General features: G+C 53.5%; 1 non-coding gene across 1 annotated transcript; it reads right to left on the bottom strand.

Annotated features, from left to right (window-relative positions):
- Positions 1-711: 711 nt before the first annotated feature.
- TRNAE-CUC (transfer RNA glutamic acid (anticodon CUC)) lies at positions 712-783 on the bottom strand. The gene has a single exon. It is a non-coding gene; the product is annotated as a tRNA-Glu (tRNA).
- Positions 784-22,609: the final 21,826 nt, after the last annotated feature.

The following is a 22,609-nucleotide window of genomic DNA, read 5'->3' as shown; positions in this document are numbered from 1 at the left end:
AGTACGCTCCTTCACTTCCCTGCCCTGTTACCGCGCCCGCCTCCATTGCTCTGGATTTATTTCCACCGTGTCAGGGCTCTCTCGTGCACCTGCATGTCCCTCGCAGTGCCCTCTTATGGTTATTTCCCTTTTTTCAAGCACATTTTCTTCCGACTCACTTTTCACGTTTCAGTCACCATGTCTGGGGCTGGGAAGCATTCTTGCACCCTCCCAGCGCACTTATTCTCACATCACACTGGACCAAACAAGACTTATAGAATGGTTAAGGCATATTACCCATGCGTTGACCTCCTGCCGAGTCCACTGATTGCTGCCCGGCCGGGGAGAGGAGGTGTGCCGGAGAAAGAAAGAAGACAGGTTCTGCTGGCATTTTAATTAAAATAAATACAGTGGTAAAGTCTGAGGCTGTGACCTCTACCACTCGTGTCGAAACAGACCAGTAGAGCTCTCGTCGCAATCGATTAGTTAGTGCTTGGACACTTGGCACAGTGACATACAATACTGGTTAAAGAACCGTGACAAACAGGAAACAGTGCTCGTTCTAGTCTGTTTTCTATGTCATTAATGTATCTTAACTCTTCGCTATTCTTCCCCCTTTGCATGTTTGCTTTAATAAGCCGCCATAATTTCAGAAAATGAATTATTACCAAAGTCATAAAGTAATTTAGGAAAACACCGCTCCAATAAATTAGAATTTCAGAAAATGATAACTTCCCTGACCGGGAATCGAACCCGGGCCGCGGCGGTGAGAGCGCCGAATCCTAACCACTAGACCACCAGGGAGTGTATGTCACTTGCTTTCAGGAGTTCTGATATAGAAAGTGCCCCATACTGTCTCACTATTATTGTTCAGGCTGACCATAAGAAGCTCATAAAATGAAGTCACTTTTGTCACAGTGATTCTATAAATGATTAACATAACATGGCTACTAAAACATGATGCATTTGTGCCAGATTCCAACAAACACCACCAGTTTTGTTCTCTGTGGGTTTCCATCACCATTGCCCGTCCTCTGACACTAATCCCTTCCAGGAACGGAGGGAAGAGAAGGATCCGAAAAATGGAAGAGTGAAGTCAGATTTTTCACAATGTGGATAATGTGTTAACCGGGATACCATAAAATAAAATAAATTAAGCAAAATAATTAATCGTATACATTATATATTTTGGGAACATGCAGCTGTGATTCAGAATAAAAAATGCAGTAGCCAGATGGCCGTGTAAAGCGCAGCTCTGGGAACAGCCCCATCCCCGCATCTATCCGGACCATAATCCTGCCGGCCTGAATGCAGCCCTGTATTGCGTAACCATAGTGGACACAAACCTGCTAACCCCGACTTGTCTCCGGCGTCGGAGACAGAAGATCCGGCCACTGCTGAGGTGGGGCCTAGTGAAGAGGCCTGCGCCGGGGTCTGTGGTGTCGCGAGGGCCGAGAAGGAGCTCCAGTGGCTGCGACTGGTGGGCGCTGCCGCTCTGATCGACAGCGCCAATTTGGTGACTTTACACGGCGGCACCCCGGATCTGGCCGCGGACACGAACCGGCCGGGTCCGACTTGTCTCCAGCATTGGAGACAGAAGCTCAGGCCGCCATTGAGGTGGGGCCCGCGCTGGGACCCGCGGTGTCGCGGGGGGCCGGGAAGGACCTTCAGTGGGGGTGGCTTGTGCTGGTGGGAGCGCCGTGACTGGAGGGCGCTGATGCTGCAACAGGATCTGCATTCCGGTGCTTATGCACGGCGGCCCCCCGGATCTGGCTGCGGAGTGGGGAGCTCCGGAAGGTCTGGCCTTGCCTGCGGTGGCACCGCGTTTGGTGGGTGCTGCTGCCATGGCGCGAGGACCGCGCCTACTTCCAGATACTGGAGCACCTGTGATGAGCCGGTAAGCGGGAGCGGCTGGCCTTGCTGTGTGTGCTGGATTGCCGCCCGGCCCAGCATGAGGAGAGGGTCACGGCGTTGTATGACCCAGTGTTTTTCCTTCCCCCGGTGCAAAGTGGCCTCAGGACAGACGCAGGACATCCCAAAGACCCCTAGCTGTGTATGCACGTCCCATATGGAGTTTGTGTTACCCTTGAAGAGGGGGAGACAGGACTGCTGAGGCTTGTACTGGTGGCAAGTGAGTGGGGGTACCCGGGACAGTGAGGGCAGCGGCCTCGTGGGAACATCGGAGGGGGCACGTGAACTTAGTCTGTCCTGAGAGATTCCCTGCTGGGATGCTGCCATTACGTCCGAGGTGGAGGTGGATTGCCGCTACAAGTTTGGCCCTATTGAGGACTAAGTGGCCACACACGGGAGTGCTTCGATTCCCTCCACACCCATTGATTCCTGGCTCAGGTATTTGGTGTTAGTAGGGCCGCTCTGCCAGGACACAGGTAGGCAGGCTGGTATAACGAGGAGAGGAGTATGATGGAGGGTGTTAAGACCGCAGGGGCTCGGGGCCCGAAGGACATGCAATCCAACAAGTTGGACCGTTACACAGTCCCAAAAGAAACGCAACAATCCCGGACGCCAAGGGATTCTGCCTCAGGGGGCCTGGGTGAAGAAGAGCCAGAAATCTCTTTAAAAGACGTCATGGATGCCATCACGAGCGTCAAGGCCTCCCTAGATACGGTGGCGATTGATGTCAACCTCATCAGGGCCGACATGGGGAAACTGAATGAGAAGGTCATACAAGTTGAACTTACCTCTGCTAGCTTAGTGGGAGACAGAATGAAAAATGCAAATCTGCGCTTTTTAAGCTAAGCAATGCGGCTGTCCGGGGCTTCCGCAGAGGGACACCCTAAAAGGGTGGCCCTTTAGTGCCATTTGGGCACAGTCACCACCCTCCTAGTTGTCAGACTCAGGTAAGGGGTCCTCCCTCATGGCGCACCAGGTGCATCTCTTTCAGAGCAACGTGGAGGGGAGAGTATATATGCCATCCCCCGCCTTCCTGGCTTCCTCTGTTGCACCAGCCACACCATCTCGGACGTATCCCCAGGAGCTGCCTAATATCGCAGTGAGTGTTAATCCCCCCCACCTCCATCGAGGCTGGGTTGCCCGACCCGGCTTCGGCTGTGGTGCCAGCCTTCATGATCGAGGCAAGCATGTGCTGACCGGGTAGGGGGACAGAGGTGAATCAATCAATCAATCATTACATTTGTAAAGCGCGCTACATACCCGTGAGGGTCTCAAGGCACGGGAGGGCCAGCAGGTCCTGGGTCTGTCGTAGGCCGGTAGGGAGAGTGTTCCAAGTCTTGGCTGCGAGGTAGGAGAAGGATCTGCCGCCGGTGGTGGTTTTCCGGATGCGTGGGACTGTGGCCAGGGTGGCAGAGCAGAGGCTGCGGGTGGGGGTGTGGAAGCGGAGTCGGTCGTTGAGGTACGCTGGTCCGGCATTGTGTAGGGCTTTGTGTGCGTGAAAGAGGAGTTTGAAGGTGATTCTCTTGTTGACGGGGAGCCAGTGCAGGCCTCTCAGGTGGGGTGTGATGTGGCTGCGTCGGGGGACGTCGAGAATCAGTCGTGCCGAGGTGTTCTGGATGCGTTGCAGCCGTCTCAGGAGCTTGGTTGTTGTTCCTGCATAGAGGGCGTTCCCGTAGTCCAGTCTGCTGGGGACGAGAGCCTGGGTGACGGTTCTTATAGTGTCAGAGGGGATCCATTTGAAGATCCTGCGGAGCATTCAGATGGTGTTGAAGCAGGAAGCGGAGATGGCGTTGAAGGTATGCAGAATGCTCCGCTCGGGCGTGCCGGCCTGACGTGGGCCCAAGAGTTCTGCGGGCTGATTGTGTGTTCCCCGTGTGTTGCCCTGGGTGTGTCCAGCTGTGGTGGGAGACTGCTCCCGCTCAGGAAGCAGGGAGAGAAGGCTATGCTTCTGGGGCGCCCCACCGCCCTGTGGTTTGCGAGTTTCGGTGAGAGGAACTCGGCAGGCTACCGGGATAGAAAGATTGCGCCCCCCCCCCCCCCTACTTATGGTTTCCTGCAGGACCAGTTGCGGAGGCTTCGCCCCGCGCGGTACAGACTCCTATTTCTGCTAGCGGGTCTGTATTTGCTCCTGCCTGCGTAGGACCGCGTGCAGGGCGCCTACCCATAGGAGCCGCTGGGCAGGACTCTTGGAAGACTAATGCCGGGGGGAGGTTGGGACAGAGGTGCGCCATGCTCCGCCAGGGGGTTCCCTTTCGATGGTGCCTGGAGCCAGACCTTAGTTTCTCGGGTGGTGCGGCCTGCATGTAGGCTCCCCCCACCATTATGCCTGGTGTTGCCTCTGTGTGGGCCTGAACTATGGTGTTCCAGGAGTTTCCTAAACCGTGGAGAGGGAGGGGGAACTGCGGGCGTCCCGGCTCCTTCGCCGCAACTAGCAAGGGCAGGGGAGGCCGCATGTAGCGCTGCCTCCCCCTGGTCCTTCAATCCCCTCTTATTGGAGCCTAACGCTCACTCCTGTGTAGCCTTGAGGGCTGGGCGCTTTGCTTCAGCGTTTGCCAGGCAGTGTTCGGTTCGCTCCACCGACACTGCATGTTTTAAATGAATGCCTCCGTGTAATTTTCGCGGTGCTAATAATGCCTGACAGTTGGGGGGCGGAGCTAGCTCGCAACCATGATGGCTGCTTGAGCCGAGAGCTCCCTCGCTTCTACCACTATCCTGTTAATTATCCTTACCATAGCAGTGGTCTCAGTGATCCGTTTGCCCGGATTCGTGCCTTGGAGTGCCTGGGGCTGCTGCCAGGCGAATTTCAGCCTCTTACCTTGCCTGGAGGTGCTGCGGCGGACCGTTGGGCCTGGACGCGCTGGAATTGCCGGCGCGGCGCGGCCTGTTGTGTGCTGCGGGATGAACTACGAGCCCCCCCGGGTGGTGCTACAACTGCGCCGCTGCCTTGATCATCTGGAGTGATCTGCGACTGCCGTGTTGGACGGGCAGCCCCCGAGCTGAGAGTGGCGGTAAGGCGGGGAGAGTGTGGTGTGCCGCTTGGTGCCTCTGACCGTGGCCGCACTACCCTATGCGAGCGCCCGGCTTCATTTGGGCCTGCGGGACTGCTGCGCGAGATCGGAGCCCGGCACTGCTGGCTTTGGTGCATGGCGCGGGCCCCCTGGCGGCTCTATTACATCTCCTGAGCGCCCGTGTGCCTGGTGGCCGCCTTCCGAGGACTCAACCGAGTGGATCGGCCGGTAGACCATGAGGCTCGGGGGAGGTCTCCCCCCGCTGGTAGAGAGAGGAGAGACCGGGGCTGGCGGACCCTTTCTGCTGGAGCGCTGCACGGCGAGACGCAGTCCGCTGAGGCTGGCTGCGACCTTCCTGCCCTCAGGTGCTGCTGCGCAGCCTAGACTACCCGGATTACCGTACCTGTGAGTCTTGAGGAGCGCGAGGAGACCTGTGGACACTGCCGATACAGGTACGGTGGGGGACCAGTCCCCGGGGGGCCCATTGAACACACACAGAGAGCGAGAGGGCTCCTATTGAAGACATTTATGACTGGCTTGGTTGCCTGCCTTCTGTTCCCTGGTAATATGGTGAGGCCTGACCTCTAGCCACTGGGACTCTTCGTGGCTATTGACCCCTTGGCTCTGCGAGAATTGCCACCTGGTGCCGCTGCCTTGCTACGGTCGGGACGTGGGCGGTGACTGTGAGGAAGGAGGCCCCTCTGCGTCCCCGCATGAGAGAACTGCGGAGCCGCCCTGACAACCTGGCCCCGGCCCCCGGCTACTACGCAGCCACGCCTTGCTACCTGAGCTGTGTCGCCGGCTGGCGAGCGTAGTGCATTGCCCCAGGCCACGAGTGGCCTCTGAGCTCTCTGTGACTCTTGCTTGGTGGCGGACGGGAGCCGCCATGGGGCGCCCGGATAGAAATCAGCCTAAACTGACCTTTGACAACAAAAGGTCCAAATCTAGTGACCCCTCATCGGGGACAGAGAAAGGTGGAGCGGAGTCGGCTGCGGAGAGCGACCCGTAGGAACCGGACATTCGCAGTATATTACTGGCCATGGAAAATAATCTGCAGGGCGGGATCTCCTCCTTGGGCACAAAGATGGACGCCCTCACGTATGGCGGAGCGGTTGGACAAACACGCTGAACGCCTTGACATGTCTGAGCGCCGCATAGGAGGTGGAAGAGGCGCAAACCGCTCTTGACTCAGAACATAAGCAGCTCGGCAAAGTGATCCAACTCCTGCAAAATAAATCCGAAGATTTGGAGGCGCGGTCTCGCCGATGTAGTATACGCATTACGGGACATCCGGAGAGAAAACAGGAAGACAGGAAACATGGAGCTGTTTGTTGAGGCCCTACTGAAAAAACTGATGGGGGAGACTGTCTTCTCGGACATGTTCGTGATCAAGAGGGCACACCGTACCCTGGGCCCGAGACCTAAACCCGGGGCCCCCCCGCGTCCCATTATAGTCAAACTCCTTAACTACAGAGACCGCGACGCGGAGGCTTGCCAGAGAAAATCAGCCACTGACCTATGAAGGCTCCACGCTCTCCCTCTTTCCTGATTTCACCGCGAGGGTGTAGGAGGCAAGGAGACAGTTTGTGCTAATGAAGCGTCAACTCCGCGAACTGGGCGCTGATTATGCTATGCTGTACCCAGCCAAGCTACTAGTCAATCGCCAGGGGAAGTCCATGATCTTCACAGACCCGAGAGCACTCCAGAAGGCCCTGAAAGACTGGTGCAGAGAAACGCGACATTCACCGGAGAGCGGCCGTCCTGAAGACTTAGTGGAAGGCTCCCTGGACGAACAAGAATTAGGTTTTGGACTGCGACTCTAGGGGTCTTTAATCCGTCCTGGGACGCTGTGTAAAAGTGAAGAGCAGCCCATAGTGCCTGATGTTGATGTTTATAGTTTTTGCTGCTGGTACTGATGGCCATCCTCCCTCTATGCAGCTATGGTGCTCAGGGACTGTAGCCGCACGGGGTGGGTGGGGGGGAATGTAGTTTGCAGATAGATAAGTTGCTAGAGTTACCTTATATGACATTGCGGCCTCAGAGTTACTGTACACACAAAATGCTTAACTGAGACTAGCGGCCTTGCGCCGACATGACCGCTCCAGACACCACACAAAGCGACAGGTTCCCTACTTGAGCATGGTTGCATGGGGCCTGATTGAGGAGCTGGTCAATTGATCAAGTGGCAGGGCGGCATTGTTGGATACAGTGTTTTGAAGTTCTCTATTGTTTGAGGAGCATTGCTGTGACATATTCGACCACTTGCTATAGCCTGTTACCCTTTTTTTGTAGAGGCGGGGGGGAGGGACGCTGCGGCGAGTTAATCAGTGAGACTGTGTTTCAGATTTGCTGTTAGCGGCCTACCTCTGCCCCAGCGTGTTGCACACCTTTCTCAGTGAGGCTCCTCTATTTGGGGGATCCTCTCTCTTTTTCCCTTTCTTTATGTCTTGTTTCCAGGTTGGTTAGGGGGGGTGTGGGTTTGGGGGGATCTGGAGCTATGACGGGGGCTGCTGCGGGGTTCAGGGCGGGTGGGGAGGAGGGTCGCGGCCAAGTTGGGGCTGGACAGGCGTGGGAGGGGAGAGGGGTAGATCTGCAGTGTTTTTCCCTAGAGCTGAATGTGGGACGGGGGGGTTGTTTGTTAGTTTATAGTTCGGAAGGGAGTCTTGCTAGCATATGCGTGAAATGGCAGATACACTGGACATGGGCAAGGACGGCGACATCTAGTAATTTACATTTCACATATCCCCTGTTATGACACAGCAGAAACACGACACTGACACTATTACATTGCTGACTTGGAACGTCCGAGGCCTGAACGACCACAGAAAGGTCAGGCGTGTGCTACAGTTCCTCTCTAGACATGCGATAGATATAGCACTGCTTCAGGAGACCCACCTGCGCCCGACAGCCCGACTCTAAATTACAGGGGTTTGTCTAATAACATACATGCTGCTGGTTTCACCTCTCATGCTAGAGGCGTCTTGACCTGGGTGAACCCTAAGGCCTCATTGACATTGACCCCGATAGATACTGACGGGGAGGGGCGCTACGTAATCACGAAATGCACCGGAAAAGGAATGACATTACACATAGTCAATTCTTATGGCCCCAACTTTGACTGCCCTAACTTCTATTTGAGATTGGCCTCAAGGGTGCGCCACCTCTGTGGCGAACATGTCTTATGTGGGGGCGATTTAAACATGGTTAGACAGCCTGCGCTGGATAGGTCTGATGGCCCTGACCGACGCCCTTCGGCCTCTGCCAGAGTTCTAGAGGCTGAGATGACACGACTGGGACTGCAGGACATGTGGCGCGCTAGGTACCCGTCTCAGGGGGCATACACGCACTATTCGGCTCTGCATGATATCCATACTCGCATAGACTATTGGTTGGCCATATCGCACCTCCTTTCCATGGTGCAGACATGCACGACGCTGCCCCGTACCTATTCTGACCACTCGCCGGTCCTGGTTACCCTTCGCACTCCGGCAAGACGACCCCCTCCTTTTTCCTGGCGGCTTCCACCTTACTCGCTTATAGACGACGTCTTCCGGGAAGAGTTAGCTACTGCAATGGAGGAATTCTTTGACATGAACGGCGACTCTGAGGACTCCTTTTTGAGGGTCTGGCAGGCCTTCAAGGCCTACATACAAGGAGTAACCATATCCAAACACGCGGGTTGTTCTCAAATCCATTAGGGGTAGTTTGTCCTTGCTTGAAAACAAGCTTAGGGACATCGAGGCGCGACGACTTCACAACTCATGCAACGGTACTTGGCCCAAACGATCCGTGAATACCACGAGGAAGCGGACTCAGAGGTGAAACATCTGGGGAAGTATGCTATTGCGAGATCGTATGGCGAAGGTGAGCGCCCGGGTGCAGTACTGGCGCGGATGGCGAAGCAACACAGACAATGCGCGATGACACCTGAATTGAGACCCCCTCAGACTGGGGAACAGTTATCTGACGAGCAGGTGGCGGCCCGTTTCCGGGACTATTACGCTTCACTATACGCCTCCAGGGGGCCGACTCGGAGGAATGTATACTAGATTATTTGACCCATATCCAGCTGCCTTGGCTGACTGACACACATCGCCAGTTCCTTGCCCGGCCATTTCAGAGAGAGGAAGTTGTCTGGGCGTTGTCGTCCATAAGGGCTGGGAGTGCGCCGGGATGTGACGGCTTAACGGTATCGTTTTACAAAACTTACTCTGATTTGCAGATCCCTAGAATATTGACGCTTGTGGAGCAGATGGAGGCAAGCGAGATGCCCCCCACGATGCGGGAAGCAATTATAGATGCTATTCTTAAGCCCGGAAAGCCCCCAGAGGACTGCGCCTCGTATCGGCCGCTATCGTTGCTTAATATCGATGCGAAGATCTTTGCGAAAATTATTGCCAACCACCTAAGTCCGCTAGTCCCAAAGCTTGTTGCTCCAGAACAGGCAGGCTTTGTCCCTAATCGCAACCTTACATACAACTTGAGGACTGTGTTTGCGGCATTTCAACATACGCGCCAGGATGTCCCCGCGGTGGCGGTTTTCCTGGACATGGAAAAAGCCTTTGATTCTGTCGAGTGGCCTTTCCTCAGTCTAGTGCTACACCGCATGGGAGTGGGCGACCTTTTCCTACAATTACTGAACGCGCTCTATGTTTCCCCCTCGGCCCGGGTCCGCATAGGCTCGCTTACGACTGAGTCCTTAAACATCGGCCATGGCACTAGGCAGGGTTGCCCCCTTTCCCCCATCCTGTACGCCATAGTCGCGGAGCCCCTAGCTTGCGCCTTGCACGACTACCACAGCCACCGCAGTATACGGTTTCCCACGTACAACTTGATTGTGTCTACGTACGCGGACGACCCTCTACTGTATGAGCGGCACACGGAGGACAACTTCTCAACGGTACTGCGTGAGGTGGTACTGTTTAGTTCGTTATCGGGAATACACGTGAACTGGAGCAAGACGCTAATGTTTCCGCTTACGCCTGCCACTAAGAGAGTTGACTCGGACTACCATAATCCAGTGGACCATAGATTCGGCTCGCTACTTAGGAATTAGGCTACATACGGACTCGGAGGTGGTCCTCAGGGAAAACTATGGGGTAGCAATTTCTAAGTTGGAAGATAATGCGAACGAATGGATAAACCTCCCCTTGTCATTGATGGGCCGCATTTCCTTGCTGAAAATGATTGTGCTTCTTAATTCTTATTCAGCAACATACCCATGGTCCTATCAGGGACATTCTTTCGACTGACATGGGCTGGGAAACAGCCTAGAGTGGCATGGGACATTCTCGTACGTCCCTTTGCGGAGGGAGGCCTGAACGCTTCGGACTTGAAGCTATATTACCGCGCCGCACTAAGCGCGCACGCGTATGAGCTGATGCGCCGCATTTGTGCATAGAAGCGATAGTCGCTGACCCGACCCCTCTACCGGCGCGGATGTCCCGACCTAGGGACCGACGGGCGGGCATTCTAGATTCTTTGAATGCCGTGACTCATGCCTGGCACCACCTGATAGATGCTCAGGCCTGCTCGCTGCTATACGCTCCAGAGGCGCAACTGGCCTGGTGTTCGTGGCTCGACGCCTGCAAAGATAGAGGAGTGGTGTCTACCCTGGCTGAAATGGACGTTGCTCGCGCAGGCGACCTATTCGCGGAAAGTAGGGCAAACACCTGGGAGGAAATAGACCCTGAGGGCGCTCCAGGAACTCTTCTTCTCCCTCATTTTCAGTTCCACAGAGACTGGCACGCTTTGAAGGGGCGCTGGGTGAGGATATGGCTGAACCTCAGGTAGTTTTGGCATATGATTTTGTGGTAAACGCTAAAACACCGACCAAATTGACCACAAACTTGTACCGCATTACACTTACGGAGCGGACAGCAAACTATATCAAGCCTCGCCTGGCATGGCAGGCTGACCTGGCGGCCGACCTCCCTGAGGAAAAATGGAGATATTGCTGCGCCAATGTTAAGAGGGTGTCCCTAAACGGTCGCCACCATTTGACACATTTTAAATTCCTGAATAGGGTTTACCACACCCCCAAGCGGCTGTTTAGATACGGGCTGAGGGATAGTTCTAGTTGTGAACGATGCAGGGAACAGACTGCTGATTTTCTGCACCTCGCCTGGCTCTGCCTGAAAATTTCAGATTTTTGGTGCGCGGTCTACGGTGAAGTGATCAGAGTCACTGGGTTGACGCTGACCCCTAATCCTCTATTGGCCCTTCTGGGGTATTCTAAAGATATATTGCCTGACAGACGACGGCTTGTTGACATGGCCTTCCTGATTGCTAAAAGGTGCGTCGCGCTCACTTGGATGCGCGGGCCGACCCAGACGCTAGCTAATTGGTCTAGCGATATGTTGGACTGTTGCACGCAAACGGAGCTATATAGCAAACTACTTCCACCCCGCAATCGCCCCAAGAACTACTGGGCACTGTATTTGGAGAGGAGGAGTACACAGGAGGACCATGACCTGATCGAGGCACACTTAACCCTGGAGTTGGAGGGACCGAGGGAGGACGCAACACATCACACTGACGCGGAGGCCATTAATTAGGGGACACTAGCTGTGGTCTCTAATCCCGGGTATTGGATGGGCGCTGTGAGGACGGTGGAAGTCTACGGTGGGGAGGAGTACTGGACAAGTGTCAGCACTGTTGACTGCGTGGGGGACTGAGTCTCATTCTTTGATGGTTATGTCTATGCTGAAAAGTACTTGTGATGCTATTGTACCATACGTGCCGGCCCTATGTCACTTGATTGTATGTCTTTGTAATGTCAGCTCTATGTCACTCGATTGTATGTTTTTGAAATGCCAATAAATACATAAAAATAAATAAATAAATAAAAATAATGCTTGCCAGTTTTCTTTTACCGGCAGTGCACAGGCCCGGTGCCAGTGGGGGGAGGTGGGGAGGGGGGGGCTGGAGCAGTTTCAGCTCCTTCTAAGCTCTGTGGGTGGTATCTAGTTTGGCTTCATCGGAAGGGGGAAAAAGGGGGGCATTACCAATTACAACGTGTAGTGCAGTGATACCGGAAGTGCGGTGCGGGATCACTGAGGGCGCAGGGGGAGGGGAAGACATCATGGTGACGACACCCGGCTTGAGTTCTGGAAAAATAAAGGATAAATATCCAACATTTCGCGTGTTCCCCCCACCCTGCCAGTTGTTGCGTGCGTAAGGGGATACCGACCTACCAGCTAGCCGACCATCAAGGCTTTAGCGCTGTGGCTAGGGTGCGTCTGGGGCCCACGTGGGGCCTGTTGCTGTTTTGGGATCAACAGCACGATCCCGAAGTAGCCATGGCAGCATCAGCCATGGCAATGGTAGTCGTCACGGCCCCTCGGACTTTGCGAGACGCGGAGGGTGGTGATGAGTAAGCGTTCTCTTTCCTATTACCGCTTCAGTGATGGGCTTGCATTTCTGATGTTTCAATGGTTGTGGTTCTTGAATTAACAAGCAGAGAAAATGCAACAGGTCTCGCCTTTGGTTAAGTTAAAGCCATTTGCTTTGCTAATGGTATAGTATAGCAAAGCAAATGGCTTTAACTTAATAAAAGGCAACACCTATTGCATTTTTAATGCTTGTTTCTCTTTCCTGCACCGTGCCTTTGCTTCCGTTTTCTTTTTCACTTTCAGTACTTTTATTCAGTCCCAATTTTTTTATACACACGCCCCTTTGTTATGTAGGCTAGAGTGAATTTATGTGTTTTCTACGTAGGGTGTCAGAATGATAATCAGAGCATTTCACCATTCAGACACTAAACACACCCCACAGCAATCACTCGAAACCAATTGTAGCAGCTGAGACACCAATCACCAACAGAAACCTAATTGCGATCGGGTAAGAGCCACGAAACAGGTGTGGGGGTATTGTTTACGGAAACCTTATTGCGAGTGGATAGGAGCCAAGAAACAGGCGTGGGGATATTGTTTAGTCAACCAGGCTTGACCTAAAAAGTGTGATGGGTGAACACGAGGCTATCAAATGGGGGTATCTTTAAATAGCTTTGTCACAAGAAGCGACCAGAAATGACAGCCAGAGTCTACACCTGCAAGGAATCCTGGCCTCTGCCATGTGCAGACTTGGGAGGGGGAGCGCACCTATAGATACAGAAAGGACAAGAATGCACACACTGTAAAAAGTTGGGGACGGATGCGCATGTCACATGCAAATGATGCTTCGAGTGCCCGTCCAATGTTGCAAAAAATAATCTACTATGAGAAAGAGGCACAGGCATACTGAAATGTATGGTATTGCAAGTGTAGCCGAAATGAGAGAAGAAAAACACATTTCACAAACCAATTTAGTTTGAAGACTGCACTATACAATGACTATAACAGTTTATATCCACCCACTATCCGATCAACTGTTGTTCAAATATGCCCCTTTACTTTTCATCTCGTAGAAAATAAATTGCCACACTTCTGTTTATATCAGTTAAATGTAGGACATGACGGAACATTTAGAGCACATCTTCAGATATTTTGTATTTGTAGAATTGTGATGATTTTACAAAGGTCATGTGTCTCTCGTCTCCCGAGAATGGCATACTTACAGCTTGTGGACATGCCCTGCATGCACCTTCATTCCTGACAGTTAATTAAGAAAGGTCTCCTCGCAGCCCCAGGAGAGACAAGAATGATTCAACCTTCTGTGACTCTACGGTCCCCCAGCACACACTGTGAACAGGCCGCGTTCAGTAGCTCTGCGGGCTGGAACTGAACTCGGGAATCGTTAACTTCACACCGCGCAACCCATAAATGTTAAATTGCGATTGCTTTGCGTTCACTAGGATGTACTGCCGAACCGCCCTTATATTTTTAATTTTCTGTGGCCATAAATTGCACGTTTTAAAAATGTGTTTTCCATTGTGCCATGAATATTAAAATAAGCGGGCGCCGTGATCAAGAGCGGCGTCCCAAAGATAAAGAAGAACAAGAAACATTACCAGGGAAAACGTACTTATTAGGTATTTGTCTCGCGCTAAACGTGATGCAGTTCAACATTTCTGCTCCTCGAGATTTCAACTCCTGGGACTGAGGACACCTTTACCAGCACCGACGATTACATGTACTTTTCTCTTTTTGAGATGGCCCACTTGGACGGGCTTGCCTGCTTTCCGTTCAAGTCGCAAAGGATTTCTTGTCTTTTTGAGACCATGTGTTGAAACACATGGCCCCATAAACATAAGAAACCTTTCACAGCAGAAGTAAATCAGGCGAGTCCATCCAAGTGGGCCGGCTGAAAAAGAGATAAGTCTACATCACAGAATGCTCTTTCCCAATGGCTGGCCACTATTTAGCATAAACAGTGATGCCGGCCAATGGGAAAGAGGAGCGGGGCTTGAATACCGTTACTGAAAGCTCATCCAAAACATAAAATCTCGGTAGCGAGACTGTGCATGTGCGCAGCACACTCAGGCGAGACCTACAAAGTGCTAATAGTAACTTTGGCCAAAGGGTTATGGTCCTTGAAACGTTCGCTGAAGATTGGGTGTTCAATCCCTGGTCTTTCATGGGCACCACTGCCTGCGTGGGTGTACAGGCCAATAGAGGGCACGACTACAAGGTTGCTCAGGGTTACAATGGTCATGACACGTGTTTCCCAAGAGGGTGGAAAACGAGAGGGTGCTTGAATTGCGCATTAGTGCCTGATTTATTTAAGAGGTGTGTGCATTTGTTTGATTTTCAGGGTAGCGTAACGGTTTTACTTTAAGACAAAGGTTGCCCAACCACCTTTGTGTGTGAGTTGGTGACTTGTATATGTGTATGATGGTCTTTGTGTATTCCAGGGTTTTTCTGCGCAAGTCGGCAGGGCATTGTGACTGCTGCGGTGGTACAGATCTTCCAGGCAGTGGGGCATCCTAGGATCAGTCCCTGTAGGCGTGGTCGCTGCAGATCATCTAGGACTGTCATGGACAAATAGTCACTGGTGAGGCAGCAGTAATCAGACGCTGGTGCTCCTGGCACCTCTTAGGAGCTTACGGTGAGGGGCCGAGGGGGACATGAGGCAGTAGGTGAGGGAAGGGGGCCAGGTGCAAGGGGAGAAGCGCAGGGAGGCAGGTCGGTGCGCCGACTTGAGTCCCTGGTGATGTGCATGCTGTGACTGCGAGGTGTCTTAATGTGCAATTTTGAATTACAGCAAACAATAGGCCTGTGGAACCGCAGTTGAGGACTCCTCGCTTCTATAAGTGCACCCTTCGCCCACACGCAGGGACTGCTCAGCAGGCTATTTTTTCAGGAATTAAGAAATGAAGTGAGGACCGGGGCACACGTGGGCTGGAGCACGCGCCGGGGACAGTGATTTGGGGCCCCTGCAGCACTCTGTGTGGCGGTACCGTCAGGAATTGCCAAGGAACGTATTTACGTTTTTCTATCCCATTAGGATACGTTTAAAGGCCGTCGGCGCGACTTCCGGAGACATGAACAGCCAGGGATCCCCCGCACACTTGTTTTTGCAAATCAGCTGTGTAGATGAGTCCTAGACCAGCACATCGCAGTAGACAGTTTGGAAAAACGTTATGGTCATGGCAGAGGCCAGAGGACCAGAATGGGCCCAAGGAATCAACAACAACTGAGGACAGGAGGATTCCGGGGTGGTGGCGGACCCTCCAGGTATGCCACAGACAGGACTAGCTCACAGGGGATCTGCTAGATCCAAACTGGTGCGCAGGCCCACCGATAAGGAATTTCCTTCTGACCCCCCCGGCATGAAAGGTCAGAGTAGTGACCAACCCGCAAGTACCAGAGCCCGCAGATGCACCGGCACCTGCACTGAATGCAGTCGTAGCTGCGCGGAGAAGATTGAAAATATGGGTACGGTGATGGACAACATGTTGAGTTTGATGGCACAATTCCAGGCATGTTTAGATAACACGAGACACCCCCTCAGCTGGCGTCTCCAGTGCCTGGTGTAGTGGGGCCACCATCAATAACGCAGGTTTGGGGGGGGCCATGCCAGCTGCATGAAAGTTCAATCTCCACTGGATGCAGCCATGAAGGCGGTGGGATCTGGGTCCACACCAGAGGCGGGGTCAGGGTCCAACACAGCACAGGCCACCAATGGTGCAGCGCCAGTAACCGCTGCACCGAGTTTGGGGGGCAACCAGGTGGCGACTCCCACAACGAATGCTATTCATGCGGCCATGCCAAGTCCCCCTCCGAACAGCGGCCAGGGGCCCCAGTCGGCCACCTCTTAAGAGCCCCTCAACTCTGCCCCCCACGATCTCCAAAGACCAGCGGCAGCGACGCTCCAGCTACTTATCACTGTGGCACCCCTGTCGTCGGGGCGATGCTCATTGGCTTACACCGCCGCAGGCTACGGACGTGCTTCATTTGTAACGAAATTAATGGCAAGACCGTCGTCAGGAGGCCACTGCACCTTACACCACCCATTCCCTCTACCAGCACTGCCAATGACAATACCACCACAACTACTAACTATCACACTACTACAAATGTGACTGTTCAGACTATTATAAAGCTATAAGGATGGCTTGGGCGGCAGGAATTAGACATTTGTAATGTATATTGAATTAATAAACATGTATTGTAATGCTCATCTCTAAATCAGACAAACAGTGCCACTATGTGGCAGACTGTTTAAGTGCCGGTATTCACAATTAAGTGCCAGTGCTGAGCCCCGGAAACCACTGGCTCAAATTATGGGCGGGAGTCATATGATGCCTTTCAAGGGAAATCCAATTATTATTTGACGACTATGCACTCCCACCCCCTATCCTTCCAATGACTTTTATATCTTTGAACTTCAATATTAGTCAATTATATCTCTTGGGTCATTTATGGTGGTAGACCATCTCGGGCACAGTGACGTAAATATTGGTTTGGTGATGGTTATAACACAAAAGAGTTCTTCTTCTACATTTGCACAACAGCTCTCTACTGGGGCAATTCTCTGGCTAACCCCTGCAAATACAGTGCTAAAATGTACATTCACAGATTAGAACTCTAAAAGGACAAACAAGAACTGGTGCACAGTGGTGACAGTGCACAGCGGAAAAATCAATGCCAAGCACGAGAGAAGGAAGAAAATCCTCTTACAATGGGAACAATGTCCCAGGGACAAACATCTGGCTTAAAGCACCCCCGAATACAAACACCCAGAGGGATAATCTACAAGCCCACTATTTGAAGGTGGAGAAATAAACTGAGGTGGCACAGTTACTGCGGATTCATCAGTGGTGAAAGGTCATGTTACGTTATCCTAGTGATTTCGTGATTGTGCTACTTAGTACTTTGAAAGCTGAAAATCCTTACCTATTTCCGACGCAGAATGTTGGAAAGTGTACTTATTTTCTACAGAACTGATGTCTCGAGTCCTCTAACATTCCTCAGAACTACATAATGGAGCCATCAGTTTAAGGGAATAAAAAATTAATACAATAAATATGAGTTTTAAAAAGCAACTTGTAGCAGTGACAAACCTACCCCTAAAAAAACATGCATTTTCCCTGACCGCGAATCGAACACGGGCCGCGGCGGTAAGAGCGCCGAATCCTAACCACTAGACCACCAGGGACTGCTGTGCCCAAGGTGCCGCCGAAATATTTTGAGGAACTCCCTCAGGGATCCCTCCATGCGTCCACTTTCACTCCAAATTCAAATTAGAAAATATGACAGCTAAAACCAGAAGACATGCTAAAGCCATGGCGAACCTTTTACAGTAACTTTAGATAAAGAAGCATAACAAATATCTATTAGATTAAATTTTTCTTGTAAACATTGTTTACCCCGTTTGTGAATCAATCACACCAATTCCATAAACGGATTACAGTGCATCTCATCCGTGGCATCTGTTGCAGTGCACGATTCAAGCAGCGCTTGTTTCCTGCGCATTTCTATCAACGGCGCTCCATCGTTTTCTTCACCTCCTTCCTGTAACTCAGGGATGAGGAGGACGAACACTGAGGGCTCCTTTGACTCCTGCTGAGGTAAACTAGTGTAAAGGGGGCTTAACGACCCCAGTCACAAAAAAAACAACAGGTGCTTAAATGTGAGCAGAGCCAGAACACAGCAGAAAACTGGCAAAAAGGATTAAATAACAAAACTGCCATGTTTGTCACAAACTACAGCCTGCACCGCCCTCTAAGAACCTTTTTCAGTTACGAAGCCAACGGCCGTGAGTGACGTGAGGGAGGGCGCGTGTGCGTGCGTATACGCGTGGGTGCGTAGTGCTGGCGCCAGGGGGAACGTCACCGCGCTGAGGAGAAAATATCTGAGGTACCACAGTTTTAATTTACGTGGGTGGGTGGATCGATTGCATAATTTGCCGAAAATTAACACATCAAAATTCCTAATTTCTTTGAGTTTTCGCGATTTTGGAAATACATACATGCCTGTAGAGTTGAGGTGGTGGGCCCTAGGCCCTCATGTTAGTCGCAGCAATGACCTGACACAGACACCAGATGAGGGTAGTGGGAATGGCCTCAAGCACGTGCGCTCGGCCCCTTTTATTGCCAGCGTCATGTGACACCATGACGTCTGTGGTGGGTGGGTGTAAAGTGTAATACAGACACTTGAACACTAGAACGTGTCCATGCTAGGACACTACATCCCTCCCATTTTTTAATTGCGAAGACCCACATTCAGAAATCAACCTGTGGGGAAAATAACATGTATCAGGATGCAGTAAAGCGTTCAGCTTCCGCAGTGTCTTTCAATCCGCCTCTGCTTGGAATCACAGATGGTGGTCAACCTGTTGCGGATAACATCAGTTCACAGTGGCACCAGTTTGTGGTGCTCGATGGAAACAGCCTGTTGATGACTCTGCGACCAAATTGTCCTCTCAATCCTTCTTTTGCTCACTTCCATGGCGACGGGTGCAGTTAGAGTTCTTGTGGTTCGCCGGGGAATGATGCACGATTTCCGGCCTTGGCCTTGGCTTTATTTGTAGTCTATGTCCTACTTGGCAAAAGGCAGATCCATTGCAAGGCATCCCTCTCACTAGGATGACCCCTCTCGTCGGTGTTCCCCTGCCACGGGATATCCTTGAGGTCCTCTTCTCGGATTCGCGCTGGGCTGGATGTGTCCACATCAGTTGTTCCTGCGCCGCCGTCAGTGGGGGTATGGAAGAGACGATGTGTCTCACCTCAGATTCCGCAGCCTCGTCCCAAGGTAGCTGTTGGTTTCTGTCTTTGCTTGCGACGTCTTCGCCCTCCCCGGACCTTACGGATGGGCGTCGGAGGACCGTCTCTCGTCGCGGGGACTGCGTCCCGGAGGCCTCTGCCCCTGGGTCACCACGGCTGGCATGTGTCCAGTGTCCGTGTGACCCCAAAGGTGGATGTCACTAACGGTCTCGCTTGCTCCTCTCCGCAGACCCAGGGTGTGCGGAAACATCGTCTGTCAGCTGGTCTTCTTTGCCACTGGTGTTCTTCCGGCCTCGTGTTCCTCTCACCGTTGTCCTGGCACTTGTCACCTTACTTCTCTTCGGGAGTGAGCGGTCTTCGTCTTCCTGCACTCCTCTCTGTCTTTCCTTAGTTGTTTCTCTGTGAGGACGTTGCTTCGCACTGACTTCTCCTTCTACTCTTAACTGTGGCAACAGGCCATATGGATATGCTTCCTTCTTTTCCACGGTGGCAAACGTGCCACTCAGATCTCTCCTTTTCTTCCTTCCTTTTCACGGTGGCAAACGTGCCACTCAGATCTCTCCTTTTCTTCCTTCCTTTTCACGGTGGCAAACGTGCCACTCAGATCTCTCCTTTTCTTCCTTCCTTTTCACGGTGGCAAACGTGCCACTCAGATCTCTCCTTTTCTTCCTTCCTTTTCGCAGTGGCAAACGTGCCACTCAGATCTCTCCTTTTCTTCCTTCCTTTTCACGGTGGCAAACGTGCCACTCAGATCTCACCTTTACTTCCTTCTGCATCGCGACATCACTTGGACCAAACTTGTGTATTCTCTTCTGACCTGGGTCCTCCATGCAGTGCGCGCACCCTGCATGTGTACCCCTGGTCTTGTCCTCGTCGGGGACACTTTCTCCTTCTTCCTCAGCAGCCAGAGTTGGTGTCGCGAACCTTCTTTTCTTGATGCTTTCTTTTCTTGATGGTTGTTGGTGACGTTCGGGGGTCCATGTTTGGAGACCTGTTCATGGTTGAACGTCCTGGACCGGTTGGTGGTCCACTTCTGCCGATGCCTGGCAGGTTGCTTTCGGTCGTCCTGTCGGACTTTGCGCTACAACAGTTCCTGGGGGACCCGTTGTGGGTCAGCACTTGATGGGCGATCATTCTGGGGATCGGCTCCTGGGAGGCGCCATGGATCTGTCGCGGGTCGGCACTTGATGGGCGATCGTTCGCGAAGATTGTTCTGCGCGATGGCGCTGCCTGCATTCTTCTTTCTGCTTGCGGTGGCTGTGCGTCGCCACGTGGCGCGTTGTTTGCGCACTTACTGTTCAGGGTTCTGGGACGCCTGTGGCGTGACGTTGGGTACTTGCTGCTTTGGCTGTCGTCGGGTACTTGATGCTTTGGACCGTTGGCGGGAGTAGTTGATGCTGCGGTGAGCGCCTGTGGCCACAAGGCGTCGCTGCTCTCTCCGTCCTTTGATCGCGGCCGTCGTTTCCCTGGACGTTCTTCTAGTGCTTGGCAGTCGTTTCCTCCAGACGTCAGTGCTTGGATGCTTTGTGAGGCAATGGTGCCTTTTCCCACGTCGCGTTGGAAGTGGCAGTCGCCGGCTCCTTGCTGGTGTGTGTGGGTGTCGCTGGCGCTGTTGCGCAGTTACTTGCTGAGTGAGAGGTTGGATGCTTTCTTGCTGCGGGAGTTTAGACGCTTTCGCTGTCACTTGCGCTGTGGAGAACTTACTTGCTGCTTGAGTTTTCTTGCGTTGTGCAATGCTTGTTTTAGTCTTTGTGGAGGCAGGTGCACTTTTGCATTTGGCCACTGGGTGGCAGTGTTGCTGGATTTGTTAGCAGTCTGTCGTGTCTTCCCCTGATGTGCACTCTATGGTCACAGTGCACAGGGGGCTGGGGCTGCTGCTGCTGGGAGCTGGTGAGTCTCTTGTGTTTTTCACTTTTGGGGGCAGAAAGGCACAGGCGCCTCACAGTTGGTTGATTGCACCAGCACTTTTCACTTTTTAGAGATGTGGCACATAGGAGTGTCTGTGCGTGGCAGCCAGTGTCCCTAGGCACAGTTAGGGCTTCTTTCAGCAGTGCTGGTCGCTTATAGACGTTTTCATTACCTGGCAGGTGGGGGCATATTTGAGTGCTTGTGCTAGCAAGGGAGGCACTGCTGGGGGTTTTACCAGCGAGGTGTGGCGTGCTGAGCGGGTAGGCTCCGCTGCAGCCGTTCTTCGGCGGATGCGTGGCGCCAGTCCCCGGGCACAGAAAACGGCAGTCACCTTTCCCTCTGTCCTCCCTGCCCGCGGCGGCGTCTCGCAGTCCTTACGCGGGCGGGGGGGGGGTAATGCTGATGGGAGGGAGCGCGTCGCTCCTGTTACTCCTCCTCGGGCGGGGGCGCTTGAAGCAGGCCGCGGGTAGGCTCCGCCGGCCCTGCTGTTTTAAATGCCGATGATGCTCCACACTTCGGTCTCCCGCCGCAGCAGCTTCACTTTGCTCATGCTGCGCGGCGGGGACCTGCCATGCTTGTTGTAGGCCGCGGGTGGGCTCCGCTGGTTCTGCAGTATGCTTCGTCACTGGGGGTGCCACCGGCAGGCCGCGGGTGGGCTCCGCTGGCGCTGCAGAGTCTCTCCTTTGTTGTGGGTGCCGCGGGTGGGCTCCGCCGGCGCCGCAGAGTCTTCCTTCGGGGTGGGCACTACCGGCGGGCCACGGGTGGGCTCCGCTGGCCCGGATGACGTTGCGAGGGGGGTTGGGAGGCGGTTAGCTACTCCGCTCCCTCCCCCTCGTAGTCTTCGGTGATTGCGGGTCCGGCCGCACTTGTTTTCACGCGGTCTTCAGTCTCTGTGCCCCTGCCGCTTCCAAGCTCACAAGCGGCGGGGGCGGGGGACGACTCGGGCAGGCCGCGGGTAGGCTCCGCTGGCGCTGCTTATTGCTGGGCACAGTTCATGGCGGGCACTTCGCCCGTGGGGCTCACCTTCGGCCGGCGGGCCAGATGCTCCGTCGCGGTCGCGGCGGGTGGGCTCCGCCCGGCCTGTGCACCTCTCCGGTGGGGGTCCTCAGCCTCGCGGCCGTCGCAGGTTGGATCTGGGCGGTCCGCTGTTGCTTGGTGGCACTCGGTGGTGGCGGTCGACGCGGGTGGGCTCCGGTCGGCTTGCTGTGGGGCGCCGACGTGCCCACCGGCTTCTCGGCGCGCTGCGCCCAGCTGCAGGGGATGCCCTCTAGGCGGGCAGCTCTCTCCCCTTATTTCTTGAAGAAGTAGCAGTGGGTAGTGGCACGCATGGGCTGCACTACCGGCCTCGTCGCCATTGTAGAGTTGAGGTGGTGGGCCCTAGGCCCTCATGTTAGTCGCAGCAATGACCTGACACAGACACCAGATGAGGGTAGTGGGAATGGCCTCAAGCACGTGCGCTCGGCCCCTTTTATTGCCAGCGTCATGTGACACCATGACGTCTGTGGTGGGTGGGTGTAAAGTGTAATACAGACACTTGAACACTAGAACGTGTCCATGCTAGGACACTACATCGCCCATTCTTAAGTATTTTAGGGGAGGAGGGATTGGGGGTTGCATAGACAAATATATTTGGGGGAAGTCGTGGAAAAACAAATAGCTACTCGATGAGTGTTTACGAAGGAGGCACCAGACCAGC

The sequence above is a fragment of the Lissotriton helveticus genome, chromosome 1_2 (assembly GCF_964261635.1).
Source record: "Lissotriton helveticus chromosome 1_2, aLisHel1.1, whole genome shotgun sequence".
Classification (NCBI taxonomy): domain Eukaryota; kingdom Metazoa; phylum Chordata; class Amphibia; order Caudata; family Salamandridae; genus Lissotriton; species Lissotriton helveticus.
Note: the sequence above shows the minus strand (reverse complement) of the source record. Positions and strands in the feature narration are given on the sequence as shown.